Below are 14,615 nucleotides of genomic sequence, written 5' to 3'. Positions count from 1 at the left end.
ATCCACCAGATATATATATATATATAAAGATGAGAACTCTGTGATGCTTGAATAGCACACAGCTACTTACAAGTTGAACAACAAGAACAACTGAGAAATTCTTTACAGATTTTGCTTTTTCTATTTCTCTTGTTTTTCTTTCTAACTTGGATACTTTTCAACTTGCTACACTTGGTTTATATATTACCAAATTACAAGATAGTGAGACAAGACAATAAGACAAACTGAATCTAGTTTAACTTCATGTTGCTACATTACTCTATCCAGCATCTTTGAATATCTTCATAATTGCATGGAAATAGTAATGCTTCTTTGTTCTCTAAGTCCTGCAATTAGGCTGCCACATTCCATTTGCAAACACCCGGCACATGTGACTGTGTTGTCACTGTCAACTGCTCTTTTGAATTTATGATCATCCGTCGAGACTATGTTGGTCATCCGTCGGGAGCCTTGATGATTATCTTTTGGGAGCCTTTGTAGAACATCTGTCGGGAGTCTTTCTGCCACTTGACTCCATTTCACTTATACAAAATTACAAGACATCTTATATTTAAAATTAGCCAACCTATTCTGCATGTCAATCTAGTAGTCAACATGACTCAAAGAATCCTAGAGCATCTACACAACTAAAACATTGTTTGCAGAATTGTGCTATGATACTTATTGTTACATAAGCTACACTCTCGATGGATGTTCAGAGGTCATCCGTCGGGACTTTAAAGATCATTCGTCGGGAATATTGTAGAACATCCATCGAGAGCTACAAAAACACTAAGTTAAATCTACTAAGGTGTTTTGTTCAACTTATCATCAAGTTCACAACATATTCCTAACAGGAAAACAACAGAAGGTACCTTATAAATTCCTAACACATCCTCTCCATAAGTTGTCATGAGTGCATAGCATTCTTCATCATTGTTAGGTCCTGATGAGCCCATCCAGTCTTTGTTGGAGTTTGATGTGAACAAAGCATTTCCAGTTAACTTGGGGCACTCAGTAGCCAGATTCCCTTTCATTGCAGTTGTAACAAGTCACTTTATCTTTATCAAACATCCTTCCCTTAGAGTATTGTCCCTCATTCTTTCCGAATTTGTACTTTCCATCACCAGAGTACTTTCTATAACACCCCCAAATCTGGGGCCGGGGATCTGGGTTGTCACGAGTTCCATTTCCATTAACAACACTTAATCTAAATAAACAACCAATTACTGCGTACTGTGACCCCACAATATACACACACCACAAGTTATAGTCTCAGAGATGAATACCAAAAATAACACAAGTCATTTTATTCCACAATTATAAACCATTACACCTTAAAAGGGTTTTTGAATAAATTTACATTTTCCTTGCCATTATTACAGTTTATAAATATATATCAGTTTGGTACATCAACAGTTGAAAACCTAGCCTATCGGTAGTTCTCACCTCAGCTACAGCGTAATCCACGACTACAGGAAACTGCGGAACGTTTCCTATCCGCTTGCGAATTAGGAGCTTAGTCCTGTTTATTTTTTCTATCTGTTCTTGTGTGATGAAAGAAGAAAGTAAGGGTGAGCAACAAGCCCACCAAAATAATATGTATAATGATTAACGATATATGAGCATTCCCATCATAATACTCATGAAAGTCTTGGTCAAGCAGATATGAATGAAGTTTGATATCTTAACACGACCAAGTCGCAAAATATTCAGTATATATGTATATATACTTTTCAAAATCTTGGAAGTCCTCTTCCATGCATAATATACACAGAGTTGCAGTTTATGACTGTATAAAAATATCGTTACAAGGTGATCTCATATATCTAACCTTGTCTCAACATTTTTCTGAAAATATTTGTCATGCATAAGATAATCATTTACTAGATATAAGTTGAAAAGATGAAGTTACAAGATACTATAATATACTTATACCTTTTCCGAATACTACTTGAACTACCACCGTTCAAGGTATAATCAGTTTCAAAAGTTCATCACATAGATGAGACTACAAGATAAGACTTGAATAGATTCAATCTTTGAAATATCATTTAAAGAAATGAAGTTACTACATACTTCATTAATTCCCGATATATATATATATACACCTATATATATCTCATACATTCCTTGAAACCCTCTATTATGAAAAGTATAAACAGAGTTATAATATCCAATAAATTTGGAACGAAGAGAATTTTGGCATAAACCCAATATCTTGGTGATCAGGCAAAGTTACCAATAAGTAACCTTTTCTACTGTAGATGGATGAATTCCTCGTCGGTCATCACCCTGGCCGCATTAGGACCTCGCGCTAGACCGTTACCCGGCCAGTCACGCGTGGATGGACTGTCACCCAGCCTATTACACCTTCATAGACCGTACCCCGGCCTGTCGCTTATGCCGACTCAATTAGATGGACCTACTTCCCGAACGTTGGGCAACTAATCAAATTGTTTTCTCAAAACAGCAAACACGTTGCGAATATAAAATACACCAAAGAGCCGGATCCCTCAGATTTTTAAGCGAGTATTCAAGTACCCTTCGAAAGAAAGATCTTAAATTTGAAAACGAGTTTTGGGATCCGCTCTAACTTTTAAAATCATTTTGAAGACTCGAAAACATTTTTAAGAATATTTTGAGTAATGTTGATTTAATAAAATAAATCAGTCCCAATATATTGGAAAATATCTGAATACTATTATTTAAATATTATTCCCATAAAGGATAATATTTATAAAAATAAATGAAGCAAAAGTTTTAAAAACTCATACTTGAAACGAATAATAATAACAAAGATATACTTATACGAAAGTACGATCTTTATTTGAATAATCGAAAATAAGTTTGATTATTATTCAAAACTATCGAATATATTATATTTGATTAATAGTTATAGAAAACTATATATATATAGATATATATAAATATATATATATATATATAAATATATATATTATACTCGGGAACATCGACTCCCGGTTTAGAAAAATGTTCACCTTTGGGTCCCTTATACTAAGGGTATACGCGACGACTGCTTATCTCTAGCATAGGTATTATGCAGTTTATAAGCATTTGAATTGATAATAGAATATCAAGATTTCACAACATGCATATATATACCATATTAACATGCTCCAATATATCACAAGATTTTCTAATAACAGTCATGCACTTATCTCAAGATAATGCATCAATATATTTATATCACAACAGTACAACGGGTAGAAAACTTTCATGAGCGTTCTGGGGTACACTTAAGCTTAGAGTGGGTCTGGTAACCTATGAACAATAACATAAGTCGGAATTAAACCACGTTCGCTTAAGAAACTAGACTTTAACCAATTGGACCCTAACATTCACTTTTGCGCTTAATGATTCACATAAGTCGCTCGAGTAACCTCGGCTCCGTCATTTTTATAAAATTAACCGTTACGAATTTTAAGGAGACGCTTTCGCGAATACTCTAACAACTGACCCATTAACCTTAAATAATTGTTTCATACTCCAATTAGTCACTTAAGGACCTTAACCAAGGTTTGAAAGTAAGGCGAGGGGTAATGGTTCTTTCGCGAAACGCCGTTACTTAAAATGGTCATTTCACCTAAACCGTACATCGGATTCAAGCGAACCACATATCAAAAACAAGCTTACGATACAATCTAGCTAAAAATGGCAAAGTCACAGATTCAACAGTTAGCTCTCTATCCCGAACACTAAGAGCAAGCAGTTGTATAAAAACGGGCATTACGACGGCTATGTTTACGCGATTACCAAGTTTTAAACCACTCCAAACAACCACAATTCAACTCACAACCACCATCACAACCAAATTTCACCAAAACCTTACTACATCAGTCCCAAACCTCAAGATTTTCCAATTCATTCAATCACAAACATGAACTACTAACTATACTTAAGTTTCATTAACTATAAACAAGATTCCATCATCTAAATCACTACAAATCCAATCCAAACTTTAAACACACAAGCATCATGCTTCTCATTTACTATAACAATCAAAACCATTCCTAATACTCAAAGTAAAGTTAGGGTTTGAAGATTTATACCTTCTTCAAGCTTCCTTACACAACATAAGAGCTTTGAATGCCTAAAAGAACCTTGATCCTTGCTTGTATACCTTAAACTTTCATAAAAAAATCAAGAAAACTAAAGTTATTTCTTGAAAGTTACTATTCACCATCTTCTTTCTTGATTTATTGAAAGAGATTCATGAAGAAGTGGAAGCCTAAACACCTAGGATATGTTTATCTAATCATCAAGAAGCTAAGGAATTTACCTTGGATTTGTTTATGAAGTGAAGCTTGAATTCTTGAAATTTTTCTTCCTTGGAATGAAGAAAGCCGAGAGCAATGTTCTTGGGAGGTTGGTTTTCTTTATTGATTGTGTTTGTGGTAGAAAATGGAAGTTGAATGAGATATTTGGGTGGTTAATTGGATGATTAAAGTGAGTGGAGTGTGATTAAGCATGACATCACCTTGGTGACTTCATCATTTGCCACTTGTCATTACTTGGTGGTGGAAGAATCTTTTATGCTAATCCTTTCTTAATTGCTTGATCATCATCATTAATCCTTGCACTAGTCTCTCTTGCATTACTTATCGTTTAATTGTTTTACGACTCATGTATCGTTTGAGGGATCATATCCGGGATCTTATTACTTGGGTTCCCCTAAACCTTTCTCAATATTTTATATTCCTTTTATGATCCTCTCTTATAATCCTTGAATTTAAATCCTTTTAATCATGTTACCTTATACTCAATTCTTTCGGTATCTGGTGGATTTTCGGGAAAAATCAAAGTGTTCGAATTTGGATTCTGAAGATCTTTACATACACTTATATACCATATGGAGTGCTAATAAGATCTCAGAATATCAATAAAAGAACTCCTACATAGTGTGGCATGAAAATTTTCTTAATTAGCATAATCAGCTAAATCACTATTCATCAGTGTTTCAAAAATTCCAAAAATTGAGGTTATTACAGTCTCCCCTCCATAAAAGGATTCCGTCCCGAAATCAGATAGAAAATGAATAGGGATACTTTCTTGGCATTGCACTTTCTAACTCTCAATTCAATTTTCCACATTGTGGTTCTACCACCAAACTCTGACTAGTTTGATAACCCTTCTCCTAAGCACTTGTTCCTTTTCGGTCTATAACCCTCACCGGTTGCTCCACATAGGTTAATTTTGGTCGGAGGTTTACATTTTCATATTCCCCTATGTGTCTCGCCTATGGATCATACTTCCTTAACATTGATACTTGGAACTCATTGCGAACTTGTTGCAAGTTCGGGGCTAGGGCTAGTTCATTTGATAACTTCCCAATATGTCTTAATATATCCCAAGGTCCAACAAATCGTGGACTTAGCTTTCCTTTCTTTCCGAACCTCATCAATCATTTCCAAGGGTTTCCAAGGGGATACCTTTAACAACACTGGGTCCCGTATTTCATACTCTTTGTCCTTTCGTTGTCAAATCAGCATACTTCTTATGTCCATCTTGGGCTACTACCAGCCGTCCTCTGATTAGATCTATTATATCCTTGGTCCTTTGGACCGCTGCTGGTCCAAGCAACTTGCGCTCTACAACTTCATCCTAACATAAGGGAGATCGTCATTGTCTTCCCTCAAGGATCTCATAAGGCGACATCTCGATACTGACATATGATCAATTGACGTAAGAAAACTCAATCCGCGGTAAGTGATCATTCCAAATTCTTTCAAGTCTATTGCACAGACTCTCATCATAGTTTCTAGCGTTATAGCTTTCGCTTCTAAATAACTACTCTTTTCTAGTTCGTAATCGATACTACCTTCCGTACCTAATATTATAATGGTTACACTTTTGCTCGTTAGTATTCTATAACCTTTTAATAATGGTGTCAACCTTAGTATCACGAATGCGTTAGATTTGGAATACCACCATACTGATACTACTTCCTTTAGTTGCTTACATCTTTGAAAGCTTGATCCATCGTATAGAAGTAAAAGATTTTATTGAGAGATCACTATGATCATGAACACTTGTTACATCGCACAGTTAGTACAGAAGGTGGCCAGCCTTTAGTACTTGACAAGCAATTAAACAATAGATGGTATCCTACTAGGCTTCTATAACATAGATAGATAGTCATTCGGCAATACTTCCCCTTCTGAAAGGGTTGTTCTTCTCAGCTTATACAAAATAAAAAGGAGAGAAAAGAACGAATTTAAAAGTATTATATTTAAAAAATACTGCCACAAAATATCTGGATTTGAATCTACCTCTGAACTATAGAGGTTTATCACAGGAGAACAAAAAAATATATATATATAGATGTATATATCTCAACATCAAGTATTATAGCATCGCAATTCATGTTCTTGAATCTTTCACTGTTCCGTCCATCATTCTATGGACCCATGCTCTTGTTCGAGCTTATGAACCATCACCGTTCAAACTCCCTCAACAGCGAAAATCAAATCTTGGATTTCATTCTAGACATCATCGTTACTATAATTCTATGCTTGCACTGCAACGTTCCTCGTAGAGTCATACAGCTCTCTATTCATAAGAAGGAATAAATATTCAATAGGTAGATAATCGACTTAATTAGTCTATCAATGATAACTTATACATCACCACAACCCGATTAGTGGTACCCAATCTCAACATCCATTACAATACAACTCTCACGGTTATAATCGGCTCATTATTCAAAGAATCGTTGATGCATTACTATAGTCCACCACGGACCTACTATAGTCATTCGTTTTCCATGAAATCTTAATGTCTAATCATACGGAGTCCGTACCTGCCGTATCAAAATCTTTTAAGGAGTTAACATAATCACCATTCATGATTCATGAAGAACACTCCAGATCCTGATAATGAGGAGTGCTTAAAAGTCGAGTTGGTCAATTCGATGGTCACATCGGAACTTGATCAAATGCTAAGGTATGATGCCTTAGAAAAAGCCTTATTAGGAAATTCAGATAGTGAAGATGATGAAGGTGATGAGCAACTGCAGTATTTGAATGCTTCTCCCTGGAAAAGGAAGATCGATATGCCTTTTGAATATCTTGGAATGGAAGAATTGAACAAATCTCCTAAACGCCTCAAGCCTTCTATTAAGGAAGCTCCCACTCTTGAGCTTAAGCCTTTACCTGAACATTTGAGGTATGCTTTTTTAGGTGTTGCATCTACTATACCTGTTATTATTACATCTGACCTTTCAGGTAGCGATGAGGAAAAGCTTTTGAGAATTCTGAGAGAGTTCAAATCGGAAATTGGATGGACTATAGCATATATCAAGGGAATCAGCCCTTCTTACTGCATACATAAAATTCTGCTAAAAGAAGGTAGCAAACCTACAGTCGAATAGCAAAGAAGACTTAATTCAATCATGAAAGAAGTAGTAAAGAAGGAAATTCTGAAGTGGCTAGATGCAGGGATCATTTATCCTATCTCTGACAGTTCATGGGTAAGCCCGGTTCAATATGTACCAAAGAAAGGTGGTATTACTGTGGTAGCAAATGAGGAGAATGAGCTTATTCCTACAAGAACAGTCACGGGGTGGAGAGTCTGTATGGACTACTGGAAGCTAAACAAGGCCACTAGGAAGGATCACTTTCCCTTACCCTTCAATGATCAGATGCTTGACAGGTTGGCTGGTCATGAGTACTATTATTTTCTGGATGGGTATTCGGGTTATAATCAGATTTGTATCGCTCCAGAAGATCAAGAGAAAACTACTTTCACTTGTCCATTTGGTACGTTCGCCTTTAGACGAGTTTCTTTTGGTCTGTGTGGTGCACCAGCCACATTTCAATGATGTATGATGGCCATCTTTTCTGACATGATTGGCCAGAATGTGGAAGTGTTCATGGACGACTTCTCAGTCTTTGGTGATTCTTTTGATGAATGCTTGCAAAATCTTTGACACGTTCTCGAGAGGTGCGTTGAAACCAATTTAGTTCTCAATTGGGAGAAAAGTCACTTTATGGTGTGTCAAGGCATAATTCTTGGGCACAAGGTTTCTAGTAAGGATCTTGAGGTGGATAAGGCCAAGGTAGGGGTCATTGAGAATCTTCCCCCACCTATTTATATCAAGGGAATTCGCAGTTTTCTTGGTCACGCGGGTTTCTACAGGCATTTCATCAAGGACTTCTCAAAAATTTCAAAGCCATTGTGTAGTTTACTAGAGAAAGATGTCCCTTTTAAATTTAATGATGAGTGCCTTGCAGGGTTTGAGACATTGAAGAAGAGTCTAATCACGGCACCTGTCATAACCGCACCTGATTTGAATGAGCCTTTTGAGATGATGTGCGATGCAAGTGATTATGCAGTTGGAGCAGTTATTGGGCAGAGGAAGAATAACATATTTTATGTGGTCTACTATGCTAGTAAGACTCTCAATTGTGCTCAACTGAATTATACTACTACGGAGAAAGAAGTTTTGGCTATTGTCTACAGTTTTGAGAAATTTTGATCTTATCTACTTGGGACTAAGGTGACAGTTTTCACGAATCACGCCGCCATTCGATATCTTGTCTGGAAGAAGGACTCTAAGCCTAGATTGATTTGATGGGTTCTTTTGCTCCAAGAATTTGAACTAGAGATCAATGATAGAAAAGGAACTGAAAATCAAGTTGCTAATCATCTCTCATGATTAGAGAATCCTAATGCTACTTCATTGGATAAGACATTGATAAATGTGTCTTTTCCCGATGAGCAGTTGTTTGGAGTACAAGGAGAAGAGCCGTGGTTTGCAGACATCGTGAACTACCTTGTGAGTAATATCATGCCTTCCGACCTATATTATGCTCAAAGGAAGAAGTTTCTACATGAAGTGAAGTAGTATATGTGGGATGAGCCATTTCTTTTTAGACAGGGAGCTGACCAAATCATCAGGAGATGTATTCCTTACAGCGAAACGGGGGGGATCTTGCGAGATTGCCACTCAACGGCTTATGGAGGACATTATGGTGGAGAAAAGACAATAGCTCGTGTTCTTCAAGCAGGTTTCTTTTGGCTGACATTATTTAAAGATGCTCATCAGTTCATTTTGAAATGTGATTGATGTCAACGAGTGGGTAATATGTCCAAGAGGGATGAGATGCCTCTTAATGTGCTTCTCGAGGTTGAGGTCTTCGATGTTTGGGGGATTGACTTCATGGTGACATTTTTCTCATCTTGCAACAATCAGTATATCATGTTGGCGGTTGATTATGTGTCGAAATGGGTTGAAGTTAAGTGTTGCCAATGAACGATGCGAAAGTGGTGCTTAATTTTCTTCACAAGCAGATATTCACAAGGTTTGGAACTCCAAGAGTCATAATCAGTGATGAGGGGTCGCATTTTTGCAACCGCAAGTTCACTTCCATGATGAAAAGGTATAATGTGAATCATCGCATTGCTACGGCTTATCATCCTCAGACAAATGGTCAAGCTGAGGTATCTAACAAAGAGATCAAGTGCATTTTAGAGAAAGTAGTGTGTCCATCAAGGAAGGATTGGTCTTTGAAGCTTGATGAAGCTGTTTGGGCATATAGAACAGCATATAAAACTCCATTGGGAATGTCGCTGTTTCAGTTGGTTTATGGTAAGGGGTGTCATTTGCCGGTGGAGCTCGAGCATAAAGCTTATTGGGCTTTGAAAAAATTGAATCTGGACTTGGATGCAGCTGGAAAGAAAAGGATGCTTCAATTGAACGAACTTGATGAATTTCAACTTCAAGCTTACGATAATAACAAAATGTACAAGGAGAAAGTCAAAAGGTGGCACGATCGGGGTCTAGTGCTCAAGAAATTTGTGCCAGGGCAACAAGTTCTTTTATTCAACTCTCGTATCCGTCTTTTTCCTGGAAATTTGAAGTCAAGATGGTCAGGTCCTTTCATAATCAAAACTGTGTTTCCACATGGAGCGGTGGAAATTTTTGAGAATGATTCAGGCCAAGCATTTAAGGCATATGGTCAGAGGTTGAAGCATTATTATGGTGATACGACAACCTATGAGGTGGTGAGTGTCGTTTTATTGTCCACTTGATCTTGAGATTCTACATCGAGCTAGCGACGTAAAAGAAGCGCTTCTTGGGAGGCAACCCAAGTATGTTGTATATTAGTAGGTAGAGGAAGCAAGAAGAAACCAGAAAAACATAAAAAAATAAGAAAAAGAAAAAAATTCATAGCCAAGTACAAAAGCTGGGTGCGCGCCCGCGCCAGCTTTCCGGTAGCTGAGCGCGCCCGCGCTGTCCTAGCGCATGGCCGTACTGGTTTTATAGAAGTATAGCGCGCCAGCGCTGTCTCAGCGCGGCCTCACCGGTCCCTGTGCGAAAAAAAATTTAAGGGGTAGTTAATAAGGTAAAATCGGGATTTTAATTCCAAAATCAATTCTAACTTGATTTTTACTCATCCACACCCCATAATTCCCTCTCCCAATCAATTCCATTATAGCCATGATTCCCATAATCAATCCCACTTCTATTCCTTATCAAATTCACACCCCTCCACCTATAAATACATACACTTATATACAACTTCTCCACCAATTCACAAACTCTCAAACACAAATTCTCTATAAACATTTAAGCTTTAATTCACTCTTTTTTAATCCGATGGCACCCAAAAGACAGAGACCTCAAGTCGGAAGCAGCACCACCGATTCATCATCTGCTGGTGGTGTGAGGCCCAAGTTCTCTACTTCTGAGGCGGAGGAGGAGTATACGAGGCTTCTCTCGAAGCCTATTTCTAAGGAGAGAGGATTTCTGCCATCCGGGAAGGATGGTAAGTTGTTGGAGATGATTCTCAAGATGGGCTGGGTACCTTTTTGTGAGGCTCCCGCTGCTGTGCCCATGAGTGTTGTGCTGGAGTTTTATACCAATGCTAAAGCGGAGAAGAATGGCTTTACGGTAGTGAGGGGGATGATTATCGAGTACAGTGTTGAGGCTATCAGAACAGTGATTGAGGAAGGTGGGCCAGGTAACTTGGAATGATAAGACTCCGGAGGAAATTAGCTTGGATCTGATCGTTGCTACTCTATGTGTGCCTGAGACTCAATGGAAGTTCAAGAGGTACACTATTGATTACTCCATGTTCCCTGTCTCATGCATGAACAGGTTTGCATGAGCTTGGAACTCATTTATTTGCGCTAACATCATGCCATCTTCGCATGTGCATGAGATTACCATAGAGCGTGCTCGTCTGCTTTGGGGTATTCTGCAGGGTGATTACATTGATTTGGGGATGGTGATCTATCAGGGGATCTTGAGATTTTTGAGGGGAGGTACTACAGGTGCTATTCCTTATGCATTCATTGTGACGAAGTTGTGTGTGGTGGTTGGTGTTCATTGGCCCGCACATGAGCAGCTGCTGCTTCCCAGTGCTCCTATCGACAGTTCTACGCTGCACATCATGGTTGAGTGGTATGGAGGCAAGCCCGATCCTAAGGGGCTTGGTTATTCTTATAATCATCTACCGGGAGGATGTCCAGCCCCTCTGTCATATGCCATTGGTACGCAGCAGGCTAGCAAGGCGGCTTGGATAGCCGAGTTGGGAGAGAAGGTCAGTCCATCACAGCAGCAGGAGGAGGAGGAGGCAGCAGGAGCAGATATGGGAGTTGGTTTGAGTTCGACACAGTATAGGCGTCTTGCGAGGATGATGGATGCGATGCACGACATTCACAGTCGGTTTGCACGCGATCTCACCCAGGCACTTGGGACTGCATTTAGAGCTACGGGGGTTGACATCTAATGGCCAATTTTTGGTGAGGATTCTGTGTATCCACCTCCAGACACACTTGACACTCCACCCGTTGAGGGTGATGATTCCGATTCTGAGTAGGTATGCCTGATTCCTTACTATTACCTTCACTGAGGACAGTGAATATTTTAAGTTTGGGGGTAGTAGTTGAAAGAATATGTTTGTGTGAGTCTCATATAATTTGCATGTTCATGATAGTTTTAGTTCATATAGTTGCATATATTTTGCCATGTAGTTTTTTTTTATTTATTTTTGGTAGTTTTTATGATAATTTGTTCATGTAGTCTCATGCATTTGCATTATATTATGATTCCCTTAGATAATTTTTCTGATTTATTGGTGATATTGATGCTAGTGTAGTGATGTCGTATTTAGTAATGTTGAGTCTTATTGGATTGATTTGCATGCTAGAGACATTTGTAGTTCACTAAGTCTTATAGGTTGCTACAGTGCTAGATCATAGTCATGATTTGTTGGTTTTTCCAGGTTTAATCACGTGTTTATATTTAGAATTTAAAGTATTCTCTTAATAATAAAAGACATGGATATTTAGAAATTGGAGGAAATTGGATTTCATTGCTAGCTGTGTGGCTAGGTGTCAAATGGCTAGTAGTCGGCTCATATTTTTATGAGTAGTCTAGGGTTGAATAAGATGGAGCGAAATGCACCCATTTAGAAAAATTGAAAAAAAAGAGAAAAAAAAGAAAAAAAAAAGAAAAGAATTAGTGTTATGTATAATTGATCACGAGTGGGCTCTTTAGTACTCGAGTTATTAAGTTCTTAGGGGACTTTGTGCCTAGTGACCTAAGGCTTCTATAGTCTAGGATCTGCTAACCTAACGCTCGCTACATGGGTACTATTGTATAAGTCTTTTGTGGACCTCACTCATTGCACGATCAAACAAGCATATATGTTTTGTTTTGTATGAATAAAAGCATGAATCCTTGATTAGCTCTGATAAAAGAATTGAAATGTTATAAGTTATTTTGAGTCTAGCTTTTATTCTGTTTATAAACTTGCGATTGTCTTGATAAGTAGTGAGTTATGATTGTCGATCTAGTTGCTATAGTATATCTGTAAGCATCTCCAACTGATTGTCGACGGATGATGCAGATTTTCTTTCGACGGATGATGCACTTGGTCTTTCGACGGATGCTGAATTATGTGCTTCATTAGTTATAGACTTTTCTGCATTGTCCTTGGATATTGGTTCTTGATTACTATCATCATCACTATCTTCACAAATCATCTCCACATTGTCAAACTTGAGGCTCTCATAGAAATCTCCATCTTGCAGTCTTTTAATCTTTTTATCATCAAACACAACATTTATAGATTCCATAACAATGTTGGTTCTTAGATTGTAGACTCTATATGCTTTTCCAACAAAGATTCTTTCATCTGCTTTGGCATCAAGCTTTCCAAGTTGATCAGTTTGATTCCTTAAGATATAACATTTACAGCCAAAGACATGTAGAAAATCTAATTTTGGCTTCCTATTCTTGAATATCTGATATGGAGTCATGCATTTTGCTTGATTAATCAAGGAGATATTCTGAGTATAACATGTATTCACAGCTTCCGCCCAAAAGTAATTTGGCAGCCTTGATTCTTCAAGCATAGTTCTTGCAGCTTCAATGAGTGATCTATTCTTCCTTTCCACTACACCATTTTTTATGGAGTTCTTGCTGCAGAAAACTCATGCATGATTTCATACTCTTCATAAAATACTCTCATCACAGAATTCTTGAACTTAGTTCTATTATCACTTCTGATTCTTCTAACCTTGAAGTCAGGATGATTGTTAACTTGCCTTATGTGATTGGTGATGATTTCACTAACCTCATCTTTGGACTTTAGAAAAAATGTCCAAGAGAACTTTGAAAAATTATCCACAATTACTAGGAAATATCTCTTCTTTGAGATAGAAAACACATTTACTGGTCCAAACAAGTCCATGTGAAGTAACTGTAAAGGTTCTTCAATAGATGATTTAAGCTTCTTTTTGAATGATGCCTTAATCTGCTTTCCTTTCTTGCAGGCATCACACAATCCATCCTTTGAAAACTCCACTTGAGGAATACCTCTAACCGATTCTTTCTTTACTAGCTCATTCATGGTCTTGAAGTTTAGATGGGACAGCTTCTTGTGCCATAGCCAACTTTTATCTTGACTTGCTTTACTGAGAAGACAAGTTACAAATTCTGCATTTATTGATATGAAGTCACATAGATACACATTGCATTTTCTCATTCCAGTAAGAACCACTTTGTTGCTCTTCTTGTTAGCCACAACACAGGCTTCTGAATTCAAAGTGACTGAGTTGCCCTTATCACAAAGCTGGTTGATACTCAACAGATTATGCTTGAGTCCATCCACTAGGGCAACCTCTTCAATGATGATATTATCCTTTGAAATCAAGCCATATCCCATAGTATAACCCTTATTGTCATCTCCAAAAGTGATACTTGGGTCAGCTCTTACCTTGAACTCAGTGAGTAGGGTAGAATCTCCAGTCATGTGCATTGAGGAACCACTATCCAGATACCAAAGATTCTTTATGTTTCCCTGCACACATCAAAATCAAATCAAGTTGATTTTGGTACCCAAGTTTCCTTGGGTCCTGCCTTGTTAGCCTTTTTCTTAGGTTTCTTAGATTTGACCTCATTTGACTTGGGTATTTCAGATTCATCCTTAGTCATTTGAGTTGGACCTTTGAAACCATTCACTGAAACAGAATTGTCATGTACATTTTGATTAAAAGGAAAGGGCATGCAATGTGTAAACAAGTTATTCCAGTAAGGTATGCTAAAGGGCATTTGAGGCATACTAAATGCAGAATAATAAGGATTAGGTGCAAATGGAATA

General features: G+C 37.7%; 1 protein-coding gene across 4 annotated transcripts in view; it reads right to left on the bottom strand.

Annotated features, from left to right (window-relative positions):
* Positions 1-14,615, bottom strand: part of LOC141707987 (uncharacterized) — an 83,414-nt gene that overhangs the window by 18,122 nt on the left and 50,677 nt on the right. Inside the window, exon 4 of one of the 4 annotated variants that reach the window (XR_012569258.1) lies at positions 152-1,148. The exons of the other annotated variants lie outside the window; for them this stretch is intronic. The gene's annotated coding sequence lies outside the window, so the exon portion shown is untranslated. Of the gene's footprint in view, positions 1-151; positions 1,149-14,615 lie in introns of those variants that run through there. 4 annotated transcript variants of the gene reach the window in all.

This window comes from Apium graveolens, chromosome 2 (genome assembly GCF_009905375.1).
Source record: "Apium graveolens cultivar Ventura chromosome 2, ASM990537v1, whole genome shotgun sequence".
Taxonomy (NCBI): domain Eukaryota; kingdom Viridiplantae; phylum Streptophyta; class Magnoliopsida; order Apiales; family Apiaceae; genus Apium; species Apium graveolens.
Note: the sequence above shows the minus strand (reverse complement) of the source record. Positions and strands in the feature narration are given on the sequence as shown.